The 19132-nt window shown below is 38.7% G+C and overlaps 1 long non-coding RNA gene across 3 annotated transcripts in view; it reads right to left on the reverse strand.

The window, feature by feature from the left end:
- The window catches only part of LOC131510064 (uncharacterized), a 191329-nt gene that overhangs the window by 56462 nt on the left and 115735 nt on the right, over positions 1-19132 (reverse strand). For all 3 annotated transcript variants that reach the window (XR_009260888.1, XR_009260887.1, XR_009260886.1), the window contains exon 6: positions 17035-18106. This is a non-coding gene — a long non-coding RNA (uncharacterized LOC131510064). The remainder of the gene's footprint in view (positions 1-17034; positions 18107-19132) is intronic.

Below are 19132 nucleotides of genomic sequence, written 5' to 3' on the forward strand. Positions count from 1 at the left end.
AAGTTTATTATATGTAAATTATACCTCAATAAGGCTAAAAAAAAATGTCAATGTCAGGAAGTCTTTATCCCTGCTATTCTACAAAATCTTGCTCTTTGAAATAAGCTAAACACTTATAACCACAGTTTCATAATAGATTTGAGGTTTCCTTTCAGAAGGAGCACACTAAACATTTTACATCTGTGATTTGTTTTTGGTATCATTTCAGTTTGATAAGTAATATCAGAAAACTGAACAATGATTTAACTAGCTCCTTTCTCATCTTCAGAACCCCATTTTCTGAAGAGGAAAAACCTCACCTGAAGTTTATGCATTAACTGTATAATACAATTCAAGAAACATTTACTGAAGGTCTGCTAAGATTTGAATTCTGGAGCCAGATTGCCTGGGTTCAAATTACACGTCTACTATTCAGCAATAGGACCTTGGACAAATTACTGAACCTCATGGTGTTTCAGTTTCCCATCTATAAAGTGGAGAAAATGGTAATACCCAACTAATGAGGCTGTTTTGAGGATTAAATGAGTAAATACATTAAAAGTTCTTAGAAGAGTGCCAAACACATAAACACCTTGCCTTAACTATAATTATGTGTGAAGTGCTAAAACTACAGAGGAGGAAAAGACAGAGTTCATTTTTGTTGTTATTTGTTTGTTTTCATGAGCTTACGGTTCACTTGAGAGGGAACAAATGAAAAGCACATGTCTAAAATGGACAAAAAGAAATGTTTAAGTACTTATAAGAGCACAGATGTGTGAGCTATTCATGGTGGCAGTAAGGAAGGTTCATCAAGGAATGCTACAAAGAGGGGCACCTGGGTGGCTCAGCAGGTTAAGTGTCTGACTTCAGCTCAGGTCATAATCTTGCAGTTTGCACGTTCAAGTCCCACATCAGGCTCTGTGCTGACAGCCCAGAGCCTGGAACCTGCTTTGGATTCAGTGTCTCCCTCTCTCTCTGCCCCTCCCCTGCTTGAGCTGTCTCTCTCTCTCAAAAACAAATAAAGATTAAAAATAATTAAAACAAAAAAAAAAGGAGTGCTACAAAGAGTAACTAAGTCTTGGAAGAAAAACAGGAGTTCTCCAAATCAAAAAAAAAGAGTAACAACAGTAGTGATAATTTACGAAATGTCTGCTAAATTCTATGCACTGTGCTATATATTTTACACAAGCCATTTCTCTTGTGACTGTCACAATAACCCCGTAAGACAGGTACTACATTACCCATTTTATACACGAAGACACTGAGTGTCAGAGACTGTGAATCACTTGCCTGAGGTCATCAAACTAGTACATGCCTTAAGCTAGAATCCAAACAGCATTGCAGACTCTGAAACCTGTGCAGAGAAAATAGCATGGCCAAGACTGAGGTGGTGAAGTGCTTAGTGAGTTTTGGGAAAAAGCAAAGAGCTCAGTATGACTAGAACACAGATAAAGCTAGGAAGATGAGGCCTTGGGTCCTATGACCAGTTTTCATGTCTCTGACACAGAACTCCATTACACTATTCCTGGACAGGAAGCCTTTTATGACCTATTGCTTCACTAGATTGCATTTAGTAAGCTTAGCCTTCCTTTGCCAGATCTTCATATCAGTAGCAGAGGTTCCTTAAAGTGTGTCCCAGTGACCATCTAGGCTGGAATCCCTGGGAAATTTGTTAGAAATACAAATTTTCCGGGTACCACACAAGTCTACAGAATCAGAACCTCTTTGATCAGGGCCCTGAACTTGCCTTTTTAACTTCCCTAGGTGTTTCTCATAAATACAAAAGTTGGAAAGTCCTAGCAATTGTAGAAATACTCAGAACCCTGACTCTCAGGACTCCTAGAGCTGAGCTCTAGGTCTATAAACCACCTTGGGAATCCTTTTAACAGTGACATTCTGATTCAGTCTGAGGGGAAGGGGTGACCTGGGTTCACCAGATATTATTGCAGATATCCCTGGCCCACATACTATGCTTGCAGTCACAGGGTTGGAGGATATCCCACACAGGAGGATATTCTTCTCCATTTCTATCTTCCCTCCTGGTCTTGCATTTATCTTCAGACTGTCTCCTTGCCTGGGTTTACTACTCCTTAAAACAACCTTCTGTTTATTTACTGTCTAAAAAAGTTGTACCTTTGCCACCAAGAGGTGATGGTCAAACTATTTTTATTTTCATATGCTCACTATTAAAAAATAGTACCTTTATAAAAAAAATGTTTCTTGGATGTCTAGAATTGTTCACTGAAATTCTAAGATGACCTAAGGAGTCTGACTAGCAATATTATACAAAATAGACTAATGATGACCAAGGATGAGAAAACCTGACCTTGTGGTATAATGTGTATAGTCAGTCATAGGGTCCTACTGACATTTTCTTCAATACATTCTTTTAAATCACATAATGAAACCAACAGGGCTACTGTCTCTAAAGTCATCAAGGATTGACTAAGGAGGAATCTTATAAACAATCTCCTTATTTAGACTTAAAGGAACCTGAGTTTTCTGGTCTCCTGTGCAGACATGCTCTGCAATCTTCTCCTTGCTGGCACTCCTGAAGGAAAGGAGCTGTGTGAAGCTGCCTGCCAATGCTACAGCAACCTGGCACCAGGCAATGGGAAAAGCCACTCCAGCTGAAAGGCGTCTTTTGCACTCTGGCTGAGAATGGCTCCTTTAGAAAATGTTTTTTTTCAGTTCCTAATGCTATTTTTCTGTGTGCTATCATATTTTCAAAGCACTAATCCTAAAACCTTATGAAGAAGATCCTTTGTAAGATCCCACTTTGTATTTTTGTAGTTGTCTGCTTTAATGGGCTCACCTAAGCCTTTCCTAATGCAAAATCCATTAACTTGCACTCATTCTTGGCTTTGCAATTCAGAGTTACTTTATCTCTGTGGTTAAAACCCTTCTGTTTGTTGTTCTCACTTAATTCAGATGAATTAAATAGGCACTTTTATAAAGGGGATACATTACCCACTCTATAAAATAGATGGGCCTACATGTCAAGGATTCCCTGGAAACTACAGTCTATTTGATTTGGTACATTTTAGGTGACAGAAAATACAGTTTGGTTGGAGATCTCACATATTGGCCCTGAAATCTTAATTCTAAGACTGCAAAAAATCTACAAAATTACTACCATTGTTGTTAAGAAACATGCTGTCGATGAAAAGGCAAATCTATATTTTGAAAACTAAAAGTAAGTACCTAATAAGCCCTTTTAGATGAAGTAAATTATGACTCATAGGAAAAGACAAGGAGGATTCTATGCAAATATGGAAAATAAATTTAGTTTCAATTTTGAGGTCCTTGTACATCCCTTTTTTGCTTCCCTCCTCACTTTTCACCCTAGTTTCCCATACATTTAATATTTTTTCTCAAATACCAACTATGCATCACATACTTCCGAGTTCTAGAAGTTCAACATTAAGTAAGTCTAATACAGTCCCTGCACTCACAAAATTTATCACTAAATGGGGATATAGGAGTAATCAACGACAATGTAGTATGCTCCACTTTTAATTTACAGTGGTTGCTGGCCAATCTCTGCCATGATTTGCTGTTTACTGTTACTCAGGAGGATTTGCAAGGCTGGTTAATTCTTCTTGGGCAGGATCACTGTGCTTGCAATTTGTGTTGTTGACACTAGGGGACACAATGTAGTCTTTGATTATATTATGTATTCCAGCTAGTTTTCACCAGACAAGTCTCTCAGATTGTTTAGCATACCATTGAGTCAGTTTTCCTTTTTGTATAAAAGCAGCTTTCACTAACGTAACAACACAAATAGAAAACTACTTATCACTGTTGCAGGATTGTTTACCTCAAAACCCAGGATTCATTGCCTCACTTTTTGGAAGAATGAAGAGGTGGACACAAAATAAAATAAGCAGCAGGCAAAAGTTTATTAGAGTACAAGATTAGAAAGTAAGAATAGTAGGAAAGCTCTCTTTACAGAGAATGGACATTCCAAAGTGAACGCTTGCTGACTATAGGCAGGGGTCCTTGTTTTATAAGGTTCTGGTCATCCCCGCCTCATCCCTTCCCCCTTGTTGTTCCTTCTCAGATTCTACCCTTATTGATTTGATAGCTCTAGGTGCTGGGTGGTCCATTTCTGATTGGCTCAATTCCATTGTATGATGGGTAGCCTGTGGCCACCTTTAGGTCTTTTGTTAAATTTCTGAGGGAAACCTGAGGGGGAGCAGGTGGGGTCTGTTGCATTCTTTTTTTTTTTTTTTTTTTTAACCTTTATTTACTATTGAGAGACAGAGAGAGACAGAGTATGAGCATGGGAGGGGCAGAGAGAGGGGAAGACACAGAATCTCAAGAAGGCTCCAGGCTCGGAGCTGTCAGCACAGAGCCCCACGCGGGCCTGGAACTCAGGAACCACTAGATCATGACCTGAGTGGAAGTAGGACACTTAACCTACTGAGCCAACCAGGCGCCCCTGGGTGTGTTACATTCTTAAGAGGAACCTTACACGAAGAGGGTTTGCTATGCTCAGTCATGCCCAGCATTGTTCCAAAATATGTGTTTCCCAACCCAGGGACCTCATGTCATAATCTTTCCCTCTCTGCCTACTGAATCCTATCTTTCCCTACCATATTAACATTGCTAACTATAAACAACTCAAAATATAGTTTTAAAACTACATAAAATAAAATTTAAAGAAAGCAAACCCATGCAAATAAATCGGTGCCTTTCATCATGTGATCCTTTGATTCCTGCCACTACCTGTTTAATTTAATACACTGTTGCTTCTCAGGCTCAAAGAAAATTTTTCCCTGACTTGACTTTTAGAATTGGAAACATTTGGACTACACTCATCCGATTGTACTTCAGAGCTACTAAGTGAAAACTTACCTCTTAAACCTGCTCCCTGGGATCAGACACAGGATCCAAGTTTTTACCCATCTCCTTCCTAACTACCTAGTCAGGGCCCAATACTCCCCTCTTAACATCCCCTACAATTATAATTACACCTGTCTTTCTATCTGAAGAATCCTCCTTCTTCACAGTTGCTCTCTCTTCCCAATCCTGGTCAGATTCTTTGTGATCCTTAACCAGAGTAAAAAAGAACAAGAGACCGATGAATGTAAGGACATCACCCAGTGATAATCTCTTCGAATCAGGAAACGACATGACCTTTGACAAACCCTCCAGCAAATTCACTCTGAGACTTTTTCTGAACAACCTATTTGTTTGAAGGATGTTTTATAGGTAATGGTTTAAGATGACTTTTTGATCTCATATCTGATTTTGTATCCAAATTTAGCTTTATCAGAGGATTATCTTTATTGATTAAGAACATTTTTTACTTATCAAAGGATTTCAGATGACTTGCTACGTACAGTTAAACCATAAGATCACGGAAGCACAAGGGTAAAAAGAGAAGGAAAGAAAACTTGATAATAAAATTTCCCAGAAACAGCCCACCTTCCTCCCATGGTAATTTGAGGAGATCTAACCTGATAGACCACCTACCACATTGAATAGTGTTCATTTGGTGTTGTGTGTGTCACCCTCACCCTCTACTATATTGTGAGTTCTTTGAGAACTAGAGATGTGTCTTAGGCAACTTTTGTATTCACAGGGCCTTGGGAAAATGCCGGAAACAGGCTAGATTTTCAAATACAGATCTTTGAATTAGCTCTGAATTTCTAAATTTCCACTCTAATTCTTTTAAGAGCTGTGCCTTATTTTTTTTAAATATTTTAACATGCAATTTAAATATACTAAAATATCAGAACCATTTTAAAACAGGATTTTATGTAATTTTCTTTTCCATGATATTAAAATGTTAGTTTATAAAAAATTAAGATGTGACTCTTCCCATGTGATTTCTATTTTTAAAGTCTGGAGGAAAAATACCCTCCCTTTTCTATATCTTCTGTCATTTTTCTGCCCCCAGAATGTCCTGAAATAACCCTAACACCCACCAGACAACCTTGCACAGACGTGTGGAGAACATGATATTTAAGCCACTGTCACACCTGCCCTCTCACTGCTCTTGCCACCATCACCCTTAACTCTTTTCAGACAGGGACATCACCTCTGCTACTACTCAGAAAATCATAATACATTAAGATCTGATTTTTTTAATCCAAAATATTGCCAATACCTCTTAGAGGATGACTAATCACTCTCAAACAGTATTTGTAAATTTTGCCCTCATGGAGCCTCAGAGCCACATCAACATTTTCTAGAAGTTTCTAGATCACCAGGATAATGTTGTATGACTTTCATTATTCAGCTCAGCTTTTGAAAATGTGAAAAATATCAAGGTGAGGCTCCTGGGTATCTCAGTCAGTTGAGCATCTGACTCTTGATCTCAGCTCAGATCATGATCTGACAGTAGTGAGTTCAAGTCCCGTGATGGGCTCCATACTGGGCATGAAGCCTATTTAAAAACAAAAACAAAAAACAAAACAAAACAAAAACAAAAGACAAAAATATCAAGGTAAAAGCTGATTATTAATTATTATCAATTCATTATATTTGTTGTTTACTAATTCAAATATCACTAATAATATCCAAATTTTGCCAAGCGTGTTATTAAATGTCATAATTTTGAATCCTTGATCTGTTTAAACTCTAAAATTTCTTAATCTGAATAAAAATATTTTTTGATTAAAATTTAACTATTGATTTTGTGTCCACCTTTGATGGAGAATTTCCATGACTTAGATCTGTGTCTGTTTTATTCATTCATAGTGTCTTAAATACCTAGACTAATGCCTGGTACAAAATAGGTACTAATTAAATATTTACTGAATATAGCAATATTCTTTCTCTTCTTTTCCCATCATTATTTCCTTACTTTCACCACCACAAAAGAGGCAGTCTACCACTAAGCTCTCCATAATAGATCAGCAGTTTCTTGAGATCTTATTAATTTTTGCAAAATAATGTAACAAAACACAGAAAGTTTTTGGTGAGAGTGAGAGACAGCATGTTAGAAGCCAAAGAAGAGCTGCATGCTGAGGTTCAACCTGTTAGCACAACTGTAAATGGAGAATCAGGGAGAGCATATAGAGACCCCAAGGCAATCTTTGAATCCTCAGCCTAGTTTGTAGCTTTTGTAAACCATACTTGGTTTAAGCACCTAAGTGAGAAAATAATTTGGAAAAGGCTTAAAATGGAGGCAAAAAGATGACCGAGTGATTGGAAATTAAAGCAAATGAAGTTGAAGGAACTTGGGCATTCAGTCAAAAAAAGGCAAGAAAACTGAAGAGGATGAATTGTCATAAATGAGGCTGGTTGAGCAAGAGTTTCACAGGGTCTCCAGAAATGCCGCTGACACTGCAGGGAACAGGGGAGAATAAAAGCTGGGAACTTGTGTACTGGGCAACATAATAGGATGTGCACTGGGCAGCACAGTAGGATGTCCAAAGGATGTGGTGAACTCAACTCCATGTAGCAAGCAGACAAAATTTGTAATCAAGCAGGCAATGGTTTCACAGCTCCAGTGTAAGCCAGTAATAATCATGAGAGTAGCTTCCACTTATTAAGTACTTTCTAAACATTTTACATGTGTTGCCTCATTTAATCCTTACAATTCTGTGAGGCAGATACTATTATTTCTCTGCTTTACAGGAAGAAAGTAAGATAAGAAAGATGAAGAAAGTAAAGTAAAGAAACCAAAGAATGGTTAGGTCACTTGTGCAAACTATATCCAGCTAGAAGTTGCTTGAGCCACCTTCCAAACAAGGCAGTTTACATCTGGGATATACTGCTAGCCCCACAAGATACTCCACTCCATGCACTGTAGGATTAGTCAGTAGAAGTCCAGAGAATAGGCCACAGGAGAAGAGTCAAGAAAGAGCCAGGCACTAAGGCAGGTGTCCGGGGTAGTAGACTAAGACACATGGTAGGCTGCAGATTAAATGAAGAATTGGAAAGTTACTCTGATAAACTGAGGCAGAAGTCAGCCTGTAAGAGGAAGAAGAGGCTCCAATAGAGAGGTCACACAGAACTCACATCTAGCACACCAGATACAACCTGTGTGTGGTAGGTCTTATGCCAGGTCCAGGACAATAAAGAGTAAGCCAATGATCTACTTCCAAGCCAGGGGAGGACTTTGACAAAAAAAAAAAAAAAAAAAAAAAAAAAAAAAAAAAAGCTGATCCTGCAATGAGGATCCTGGGAAGATGAGGTAATCAGGCACTTCTACCCCTCACACAGCCCATCAGTTCACATCTGAGAAATTCCAGGTGACTTAAGAAGAACCTGGGCTAGTTGGAAATCCTGATAAAGACCTGGGTGTCCTCCATGAACTTTGCTGCAGATATAACTAATTCAATAAGGGCTAATAGTAAAGAGCTTCCCCATTCATTCAAGATAGATGATTTCTTTGTAAAAGCTCAGTTAGAGGAAAGTCTCCAAGAATCTTTCCAGAGTCCTATCTCAAACTTACAGGATTGGAATATCAGGTAAGAGGGCACAGGAAATTGTAATTTTTTAAGTGTCCTGGGTAATTCCGGTAATGTGTGTGACTCATCTGCATGAACACATGCCAAAGACTGCCAACAGGCATCCACTGGTAGGAACATTCCCCAAGAGCTGCATGCTCTTGCCAGCTATAATGGGGGTCAGTACCACTGCCCTGCTCAAAGCACTAGCATGAGTTATGACAGTTATGACAGTTATTCAGCAGAAATGATCAGGCCAGTGGCTTGGTTCTGCTTCTATCACCTTGGTCTTGTCTATTATCTTCCTTTGTCCTCTTCTGTGTGGACAGCTCATTTTATTTACTTATTTTTTTAATGTCTATTTATTTTTTGAGAGGCATGGAGGGGCAGAGAGAGGAGGACAGAGGATCTGAAGTGAGCTCTGTGCTGACAGCAGCAAGTCCAATGTGGGGCTTGAATTCATGAACTACAAGATCATGACCTGGCTGCTCAACCAACTGAGCCACCTAGGCGCCCCATGGAGAGCTCATTTTAAACCCTGGGACTGCTTTCTCTAAACAGTAGTTAATTTTTACCACTGTTGCTTTTTGTCCTAAATTATTTATGAACAATTTCATATTTACTGAGCAACTTTAGGTCCCTAAGATTACTTGAGCGGCAAAAAGTTCTCGAATTATCTATTGTAAGGATCCAAAGTTTCTTTCTCTTATCTTCCTATACATACAGAGGTTTCTTACACCGCCAAAGCAAGAAGTTATTTCCACCTCCATTTATGGCAACTTCAGAGGAGGTTTACTTGAATTGCACCCTCAGGGATTGAAATTAGATGAAGGATGAATTTGGTGATAACGAGGTTAGGTCTTTGTGACCTGAGTATCACGTAATCCAGTCCAGTTTGTTCTTCCATGTGAATAGCTGATGTTTACATAATCAATTCAACTGGCTATGTATTGAGCCAAAACAAACAGGAAGAGGACTACAGAGTTGGTCAACCTTGTCATCATCTGCTTTTTTTTCCAGTTATTTAAACACAATCTAAATTGATAAACACTAGAATTAATAATAAAAAGAAGTTGGACTCTTTGGGGGCTCAATAAAATGTAATACCTTTTCTGAGGATTTTTTAAATGGATCCATGTCAAGAAGATGCGGGCAAGTTAGAAACAATAAGCTGGCCTCTCAAAACCTTTCAGTCAAGGAATGCAATGATTATATCACAACCAGAAGAAATTCCAGCCAACTTTTCCTTGGTGCCTAGCATGCTTTCTTGGAATTTAAAAAGAGGAGCACGTTGGTGATTTGCCACAGGTTTAAGCCCAGAACATACCACCATTCACACAGCACTCTATTTTAGAGTGGCAAGTGTCCGAAAGACAAACTGATAAAGACAGCTTAATGGGAGGAAAATGAGTAAAAGCATAGCAAACCACACCAAGCATGTTTGCAACCCAACATTTCCTTCAGCCATGTGGCAACACTGTTCTCAAAATACTGCCCTTGTAAAAATGGCAGACACAACATATACCCTCAACCCAGCCACTTTACCCTTCCCTTGCACAACCATATTGGCTTTGAGCCAGAGTCCCAAAGTACAGGTAGAAGTTATCATTCCAGGCAGCTGGAATAGTGAGAGAAATTGAATACCCATTTTTCTTCCAAGTCAAGCCAGACCTTGTAAGAAGCAAAACAAGAATTCAGATTGGTTGGATAATTTAAACAGCTGCAAGGATGACTTTATGCAGCAAAATTAGTTCACAGGAGCTAATAGCCAGTGCAAAGAAATATACCACTCTATGAATTATTTGTTGTAATAGACAAGTCCAAACAATCCATAAAGAACTAATGTCACATAATTGAAAAATAAAACATGTAAACAAGTTGGCAGGTTCTCAGAGCCTGATTTCTTGCCCATGGTGTCCACACTGGAGTGAAAAAAATCCAGGATTTAAAGTCAGACAGATGGTTTGACACACATTTTATTTTATCTCTCTCAGACTTCCTCAGTGTCCTTATCTGTAAGATGAGAATGACAATTATATCTACCTCTTAAGACTACTGTGAGGATTAAATAATAATAGTAATAGTAATAATAATAGTAGTAGTAGTAGTAGTAGTAATATTTTACTACATAAATGTTTGCTGGCATTAGGAACACTTGCAGCATAGTGTTCTTCTAGCTTATCTGTTTTTTATCCTCTCTCAGGATGGAGACATGGCAGTGAGAGAATGGGATGTCCCTTGGACCAGAAAAAAATGTCACTCTCTTGTACAAGAGCTACAGACTTCTGTACCCTACGATCTTTTTAAATTTCATCAGTTACCCAATGAGTATATCCAAGATCCCCCAACTGCCTCCCTTAGTTATGTATGTGAACTAAACCATTAAATCTGATGCCCCCTCTCCTCTCAATACAAAAACCTTTGGGAACTCATTGGGCATAGAGGGTAGATCTTTTTTTTTTTTTTTTTTTTTAATTTTTTTTTCAACGTTTTTTATTTATTTTTGGGACAGAGAGAGACAGAGCATGAACGGGGGAGGGGCAGAGAGAGAGGGAGACACAGAATCGGAAACAGGAAACAGGCTCCAGGCTCCAGGCTCCGAGCCATCAGCCCAGAGCCTGACGCGGGGCTCGAACTCACGGACCGCGAGATCGTGACCTGGCTGAAGTCGGACGCTTAACCGACTAGGCCACCCAGGCGCCCCATAGAGGGTAGATCAATGTGACTACATTATTAGTCACAGAACAAACAGTCCAGGTAAGTAATTGTGTTTTCTCCCGTAGATTAAATACATTCTCACCTGCAGAGACTAATGGGCTCCAGGGATCTTTATATATTTAACAATGAGATAACTAAGTGGCAAAGTCAACAATAATCAGAAGGCAGGTGCAAGGAACCAAGCAACTTTTTTACAGATATTGTTTTTCCTTAAAAGAAATAAGACACACGTTTAATACAATAGCTCTGTAACCTAAAAGAGAAGAGACGGATTGCTGGCCAGGAATAGGTTCCATTAGAGCAATTAGCTTAAATTCTGGTCTTGGTAGTAAATGAAATTCAGACAAACTTCTGTGAGCTTGGTCACTTCTCTGAGCTTCAGATCCAAATTGGAACAATTTCTTCTCTTCATCTACCACATCTAACCAGTTACCACAGTAGTTATTATTTAGGAATGTCTTTATATATTTTTTTTTTCTTTTCCATCTCCCCTTGTCTCTGCCATCTTACTACCTCCTGCCTAGATACTGAAATGCCTCATAACCAGCCATCCAGACTCTCAAAACCAAACTTCCCAAATAGCAGTCTCAAAAAATCTCCACAAAGTCATGCTTTAGCTCAAAATGCAAAGTGAGTTCACTGTAGTCTACACGTCTGACCTTTTCTACCTGACTTTCAAAGTCCTCCATAATATGACTCCACCCTACCAGCCTATCCTTATTTTCCAGTCAGACTGGCTTCCTCACCAGTCTCTCATGAATACACAAGACACACACCCACAATTTTCCAGTTCCCATTCTACTGCTCCACACATGCTTCTTGCTCTTGTGTGGAATGCCCTGCTTCTCCAGCTCCATATCTAAACCCTGCTCATTCTTCAGGACCTAGATTAGTCTCATCTTCTCCATGAAGTTTCCTCTCACTCCTACAGTCCTCAGGAAACATTTTCTCTGTACCATAGAATCCATCACCTCACAAAACATCTGATTATCTCTCATTTCATGTGCACTAGACTCATCTCCATAACTAGATAATAAATTAGGTCACCAAATACTGGTTTTTCTGACAAATATGATCCTAACCTCATTGTTTGATTTCTCATTTTTGTTTTCTCTCATTTGAGCATAGGCACACCCTTAACTGCCTATGGAATTCCCTCAATGAAATCAATCTTCTGCCATCATTCCTTAACTTATTTAAGTTAAGAGTAACAATATTAGAATATGCATCACTAAAACCTATAAATCTTGAGTGTAGGAGAAAAGGCATTAGGTGTATTAGAAAAATCACTGAACAATGATTTAGGAGATCTGCCTTCTAAGAACCACCCTGCTATTAACTAGACCTGTGATCCTGGTTAAGTCATGCAGTGTCTCAGCAAAATGAAGGGATGGAATGAATGACCTCTATGGTCTCTTCCAGCTCTTTGTTTCTGACAACAAAGAAATCAGAGCCTACTTTGGTCATGTCTGAAAAGCAGAAGTGAAGAGGTTTCTCTCCAGGAAATAGAAAAGCTCTTGTGCCTTCTCTTTTATAATCATAATATTAACATTTGGGGAAAAGTATGTATCAAATTTTGCCCATTTTATTAGGTAGTATGTTACAGTAATCTTCTAAGTCAAATACAAAAGAGACAATTGGTTAGTTTTCACTTTTTGAAAGTCACCATATATATTTTGAAGTAACTCAGTAGTGACTTATCTTGAATTTGGGTATAATGAAGCTACAACATGAAGCTACATGAAAATTTGAAAGAGGCCCAACTCAAATTTCGATAAGAAAGGGTCTAAAGATGAATGGATAAAGAAGATGTGGTTTATATATACAATGGAATACTACTTGGCAATGAGAAATATTGAAATCTGGTCATTTATAACAACATGGATGGAACTGGAAAGTGTTATGCTAAGTGAAATAAGTCAGGCAGAGAAAGATAGATACCATATGTTTTCACTCATAGGTGGATCCTGAGAAACTTAACAGAAGACCATGGAGGAGGGGAAAGAAAAAAAAAAAAAAAGGTTAGAGAGGGAGGGAGCCAAAACATAAGAGACTCTTAAAAACTGAGAACAAAATGAGGGTTGATGGGGGGTGGGAGGGAGGGGAGGGTGGGTGGTGGGTATTGAGGAGGACACCTGTTGGGATGAGCACTGGGTGTTGTATGGAAGCCAATTCGACAATAAATTATAAAAAGAAAAAAGAAAAAAAAAAGAAAAGAAAGGGTCTAAAGATACATACTGAATGCCACAGTATAGACCTAAGAGAATTGTATGCAAAATTCTGGAAAGCAATTATCTTTCCTACTTTCTAGCCAAATGCATATTTTAAGTAATAAGAAATACTGACAAAATTTGCTATAAATCTCTGAAATCCTTTTTCTTTTTTTTTTCTTTTCTATTGGTCTTGAGGATGAGAGAATTTCTTTAAGACAAAAAAAAGAAAACAAGTTATAATAAGCCATCCATGGAAGACAATTTATAAAACAATACATAGAAGTGGAAGAGTTTTCCAAAGGCAGAGGAGTGGTCAAGAAGAAAATGATGTTACAAGGGGGTCTTCCAAGGATGCCAGTCAAATAAGAATGGTACATGTGTCACAAAATCAGCCACATTGTGATTCTGCTTTGGAGAGCTCATTTATTCATCAAATGCTTAGGCAATGTGCTGGGCACTTGGGATAAAATAAAGGGAAAGAAACAGTGTCTGTCCTGCAAGAACTCACTATCAAGCAAAAAGACAGCCAGGGTCTGAGTTAGCAGTGCCCCTGGCTGAAGGCTCACTGTGTGCCAGACACAGTGGTGGGCACACCAGCCCCATGAGGCAGGTATCATTATCCCTGTATCACTGATGAAGAAACTAAAGCTTTAAGAAGATTCCATAATTTACCCGAGTGCTATGACCTGAATGTTTATGTCCCTGCCCATGGCTCTGCCCAAAATTTATATGTTGAAATCCTAACCCCCGGTGTGATGGTATTAGGAAGTAGAGCCTGTGATTGGGTCATGAGGGCAGAAGCCATCAGACTAGTGCCCTTATACAAAGGTCTCAGAGATCCTCTGTCATGTGAGGTTGCAAGCAAGAATGCACTGTCTTGAAGAAGAGAGCTCTCACCAGACACTGAATCTGCAGGTGCCTTGACCTTGGACTTCTCAACCTCCCAAATCGTGAAAAATATATTTCTATTGTTTAGAAGTCACCCAAGTTATTCTATTATAGCAGCTGAAACAAACTAAGACATGAAGGCTACCCAGCTAGAAAATAGCAAGGCCGGCTTCATACCCAGATCTGACAGTCTCCAGAGCTAGCACCCTCCACTTCAACCTTCCACTGCAAATTGGCGTAGACAGTGCAGTGGGGTGAATGAGACGGGTGTAAAGTACTGTGGGCTCTGTGACTCTCACCAGAGCTCAGAAGAACTCGGTACCTCTCTGTGACTCGAGTCCACAACCTCTGGTTTCAGGTTGTTGTGTGTAAAACTACCCAGGATGTGATATACTTCAACTAGATCAAGGCCACAGGGGGAACAAAAGCAAAACACTTCAGTTGCTTCAGATTCTCTGGTGATCTCAGAAAAGAAGACTATGTGTACACATACAGGCACATATACTCCTTTGCCACAGCAGTTTCCCTACTAGAGACTAAGTTTATTCAAAAGCATCCTCTTTACCCATAAAAACGGAAACATTTTTTTATACATGTCTGAAAACTAAAATAAAAAGAATGAAAAAAAAAAACTCTTTCTGAATGTAAAGGCCCCAGGAGACTGGGGGAAAATGACTCTGGGTAGCTCAGTGGCTGTTTGGTCCTCCTGGGCTGAGCAGCTGCCAGAACTAAAAGGACCCCAGAGGGATCTAAGGGTCACAGCAGCAAAGAACCTTAAAGCTTCAGGGGCCCTGGGGAGGGTGGTGCAAGCTCAGTGGGACCCTGGCCCCACGTGATCTGATGACAGCCTGAGGCCCTCATCAGAGACCTATTTTGAATCATAACACCAGTGGAGAAGAGGTATTGTTTATTTGCATTATGGTAACTTCTTGTCTTTTTTTTCTTTGTTTTAACCTAGTAAGCTGTAAAACTTCCAGTGGGCTATGACGGTAAGACCAGCCTTCAAAGAAGGGTACTGGAAAGATTTTTGGCTGCAGCAAGGTGCTAGAAATGTCTGTCCCACCAGGATTACCTCCTGAAGCCTTGAAAAGGGCAGGGAATTAGCTTTCTTTTATCAAGGTCCCATTAAAGATTTTGTCCTAGGCATTACGGGAGGGACCTTGCCTTTTTTAAGTCTCCCAGTAAGTCTTGAGATATTATTAATCTCATTTATAAGAAGGAGAAAAAAGGTGAGGCTCTGGCAAACACTAAATCATTTGCTGAGTATCACACAGCTAGTCAGTGCGGGCCAGACCTAAAGGTCTATCTGACCCCAAGGACCAGAAAGAGAATCCTTTCTGTGGAAAAACAAAACAAAACAAAACAAAACAAAAAACACACAAAAAACAAACAAACAAACAAACAAAAACGACAGTAAGAAGAAATCCTAACAGGAAGATGAAAAATTAACATCTTTATTTACAGTTTATTTAATTACCTACTTATATGAGTAGGAATTAAATTCACAGGGAAAACATTTTAAGCGTTATTAAAAAGCATACAGTGAAAGTAAGACTCTTTCCACCCTCCTCTAAGCTCCTCAGTTCCCTTCACCAGAGGCAATGGCTGATAATAGTATGTCAAGAAAGGCTATACATACACAAACATATACATGTATCATAAAGCCTCCTTTTATTTACAAAAATGGCAGCATTGACTGTCCCTTCTTAGATACCTAATATAGCCGGGAAATTTTCTATATTGGTATCTATAAATCTGCTTCATTCTTTTAACAATTTTTTTTTTTTACAAATGTTAAAGAATCTATTGTATGGCTGTCTGATAATTTATTTAACTAGTCCCCTATTAAATGGACATTTAGATTGCTTCTAATCTTTTCTTATTGTAAACAATGCCATACAAATATCCTTATACAGTCTTCCTTGAATATATATGGTAGTATACTTTGGGGATACAATAGTTGAAAGTGAAATTCCTTGGTCAAAAGTATGTGATAGAACTAAACTACCTCCAGGAAAGTGTGCACTAAGTTACAATCCTTAAAATATATACTTAATGCCTACTTCCCCCACTGTCTCCAAAACACTGTGTCTCCAAACATTTCCATTTTCTGTTGAAAAGAAAAGCACCCAGATGTTCACTTGCATACTTCCTTCAGAGTGAATAAGGGGAACCTATTTATTCAAGCCTGGGCTTTAGACTCCTGGAGTAAAGGAAGATTTTTTGGAGTTCCTTGAACTGTAGAAGATCCTGACTAAGAGCATCTGTTCCTCAATTAGGTGATATTGGCAAAGTAGGAAAATAGAATAAGTCCCTGAAAATAAACAGTTGGCTTTGACTAATCAGCTGAATCCACCAGGGTACTGTCAAAGCCACAGAAGTCACTTCTGGGTATCCGGGTAACCTCACCAGCCTGCTGCATAACAGGGCCAGAACAGGCTGTGCACTAGGAAGGGGATGCCTGCCACAAACAGAAACATTCAAAACCTATGGTCTGCCTCTGCTTGTCAGGGGGGGAAAAAAGTATGGGGGGGAGGAACATCAGAAACATAAGACTAAACAGAGACTGCCAAGTACTGAATAATGTTTCCTAACTGTAATGAAATGAGGGAAAAATGGATATAGCAGAAAACAAAACACTCTTTTAGTTATATTTTCTAACATAAAAACTTTCTAGAGTGAATAAATGCCTACTGGATCTGCAGCACTAATATCTTCATCCAGTGGTGCGGTCCAATCAAAACCATAGGATCCGGGCAGGAATCCTAGGCTTCAAAACCTGAGAGATGGTGAAGCACACACTTTATCTTTGTCCAAGTTTTGCTTACCTGAATTTTCTAAAAGTCTGGGTTTGACATTCTTTCAGGACGCATTACAAAATGTTCCTCTTCTGTCTGGCAATCATCTTGCTGAAGGGTTGATTGTCAACACCTGGGGAAAAGAGCCTGCTGTCACCATGGCCTGAAAAGGACTGGGAGGAAGGGCAGTGGCTTAGATAGGCATTGAGGTGAATTGACACGAGAGGGATTTCGTCTCTAGAGGGAGTAAAGAGGAGGTCCCAGGAGTGGCCATATTAGTAACCATTTGGAGCATGACTTGATTTTTAAGCTGGTGCACACATCCTACATGACTAAAAAAAAAAAAAAAAAAAAAAAAAAAGTAAATATGCATTGCTAACACAACACTCCAAAAATTTAAATCAGGTTGTTACCCTATAAAGCTGAATATTTTAACCATTTAGGGGAGAAGCCTTCCAGCAAGCAACAGAATGCCTTCTAATTACTGCTTGTGCTTTTTTCCAATTAGCAACCAACAGCATATTGTCATGGAGGCATTGTTGGGAATTGTCTGCCTCTGTTCAGATGTATTCAGATGCTTAAATTCAGATTTCTAAGCTTGATACATATTATTACAAAAATTACAAGGCTGAAAAAATGATTTCAGATGGAATTGTTTCAATCTATCATATCTGAAGCAGCCTCTAGGTCAGCTTCACAAGCAGTTGGAGGCTATTGGAAAGGATTTGCTATTGCCCAGCCCACATCCTGTCAGCAATATATACAAGTTAACTTGATTTGCCACTGTTAGCTCTACCTCTCTGAAATCTCTCCAAATCAGTCACTAATTCACTTTCAAGTACCATCCATCATTGCTCAGATGAGCCTTGCTCGGTTCTTATTGATTGAGTTTGATTGACTGACTGATTGATTCTCTTATTAGTCTATCATCTGGACAGAGAAAAAATAATTTGGAATACTCATCTTCAAATTGCATCCCAGGGGTCATTAAGCTCAATGTGGGTTTCTATGATTATCTCTCTTCCTCCATTCCACTGAGCCTTTCCTCTATTATGTACTTCCAGTATACAGAAAGGTTTCATGAGCAAAAATGAACAAGAACCTAGGAAAAAACAGAAAGATGAAGAAAATGTACAATCCTTAAAAAAGGAAGTAATTAAATCAAAGTTCAAATTTGACCTAAGAAAATTGGTGTTCCAAGTTTTAGGTGGGATATGTTAAAAAATAAATAAAAGCATGTACACTCTTAGCTTTTCTGTGTTACATACCTTGAGATGACTGGGAAAATGCAAATGAAGCCTCTGATAATAAAATAATCCATTACATAAATCAAATCTATCAAAATGTCATGGTTAAGGATTTCTCTCCAACACTTAGGGAATACTATTTATTATAGCAGTTATATGAAGGTTAATCATATAACTATTGAACAAGTTGTTCTAAGTTCCTGCAAATGGGAAATCAATGTAACCTAGAATCTATCCCTACCCTACAATAGCCTTTAGAGGTAGTAATTTTGCCTGCATGTTCTTTAAATTAAATTTGAATCAGAGAGGCTTTGACCAAAACATATAGTAGGAATGTTTACTAAAATGAAAAATAGAGCTCATCCAAATGTGTCTATCCTAATATCTCAGAAATTATATGGTGTGGGCTGATTTACTTTAAGTAATGGTAGCACTTAAGGCAAATTGATAAGTGACTTGAAGGGATTTCAGAAGGGTAGGGCCAACCATGGCATGCAGAAATTTCCTCAGAGGTCACTTAATCCATCAGGGCCATTCTAGTATTTTACCTAGGCTTACACAGGTAGATGGGAGCAGAGCCAACACACAACTCAGATCTTCTAACTCCTGGTTTATTTTTGGCAAACTAATGGGGCCAACAGAGGCATTTTATAGGATTCTGGATAGTTTTCATTAACTTAAATTAGATAATTATGCAATTTTTAAAAGGACCTTATTTTTTAGAGCCTATTAGTATATTCATTTATTGATTCATTTCCTCTTCATTTTCCCAACTTGGTCTAAAAGTTGATCTGAGGTAGTTTACAGAGATATGTGCTATGAAACAAGGTAAAACATACATATTGACATAAGAGAAAAAATATTTTCCAACACTTGAGAAA

Source organism: Neofelis nebulosa, chromosome 1, assembly GCF_028018385.1.
Source record: "Neofelis nebulosa isolate mNeoNeb1 chromosome 1, mNeoNeb1.pri, whole genome shotgun sequence".
Taxonomy (NCBI): domain Eukaryota; kingdom Metazoa; phylum Chordata; class Mammalia; order Carnivora; family Felidae; genus Neofelis; species Neofelis nebulosa.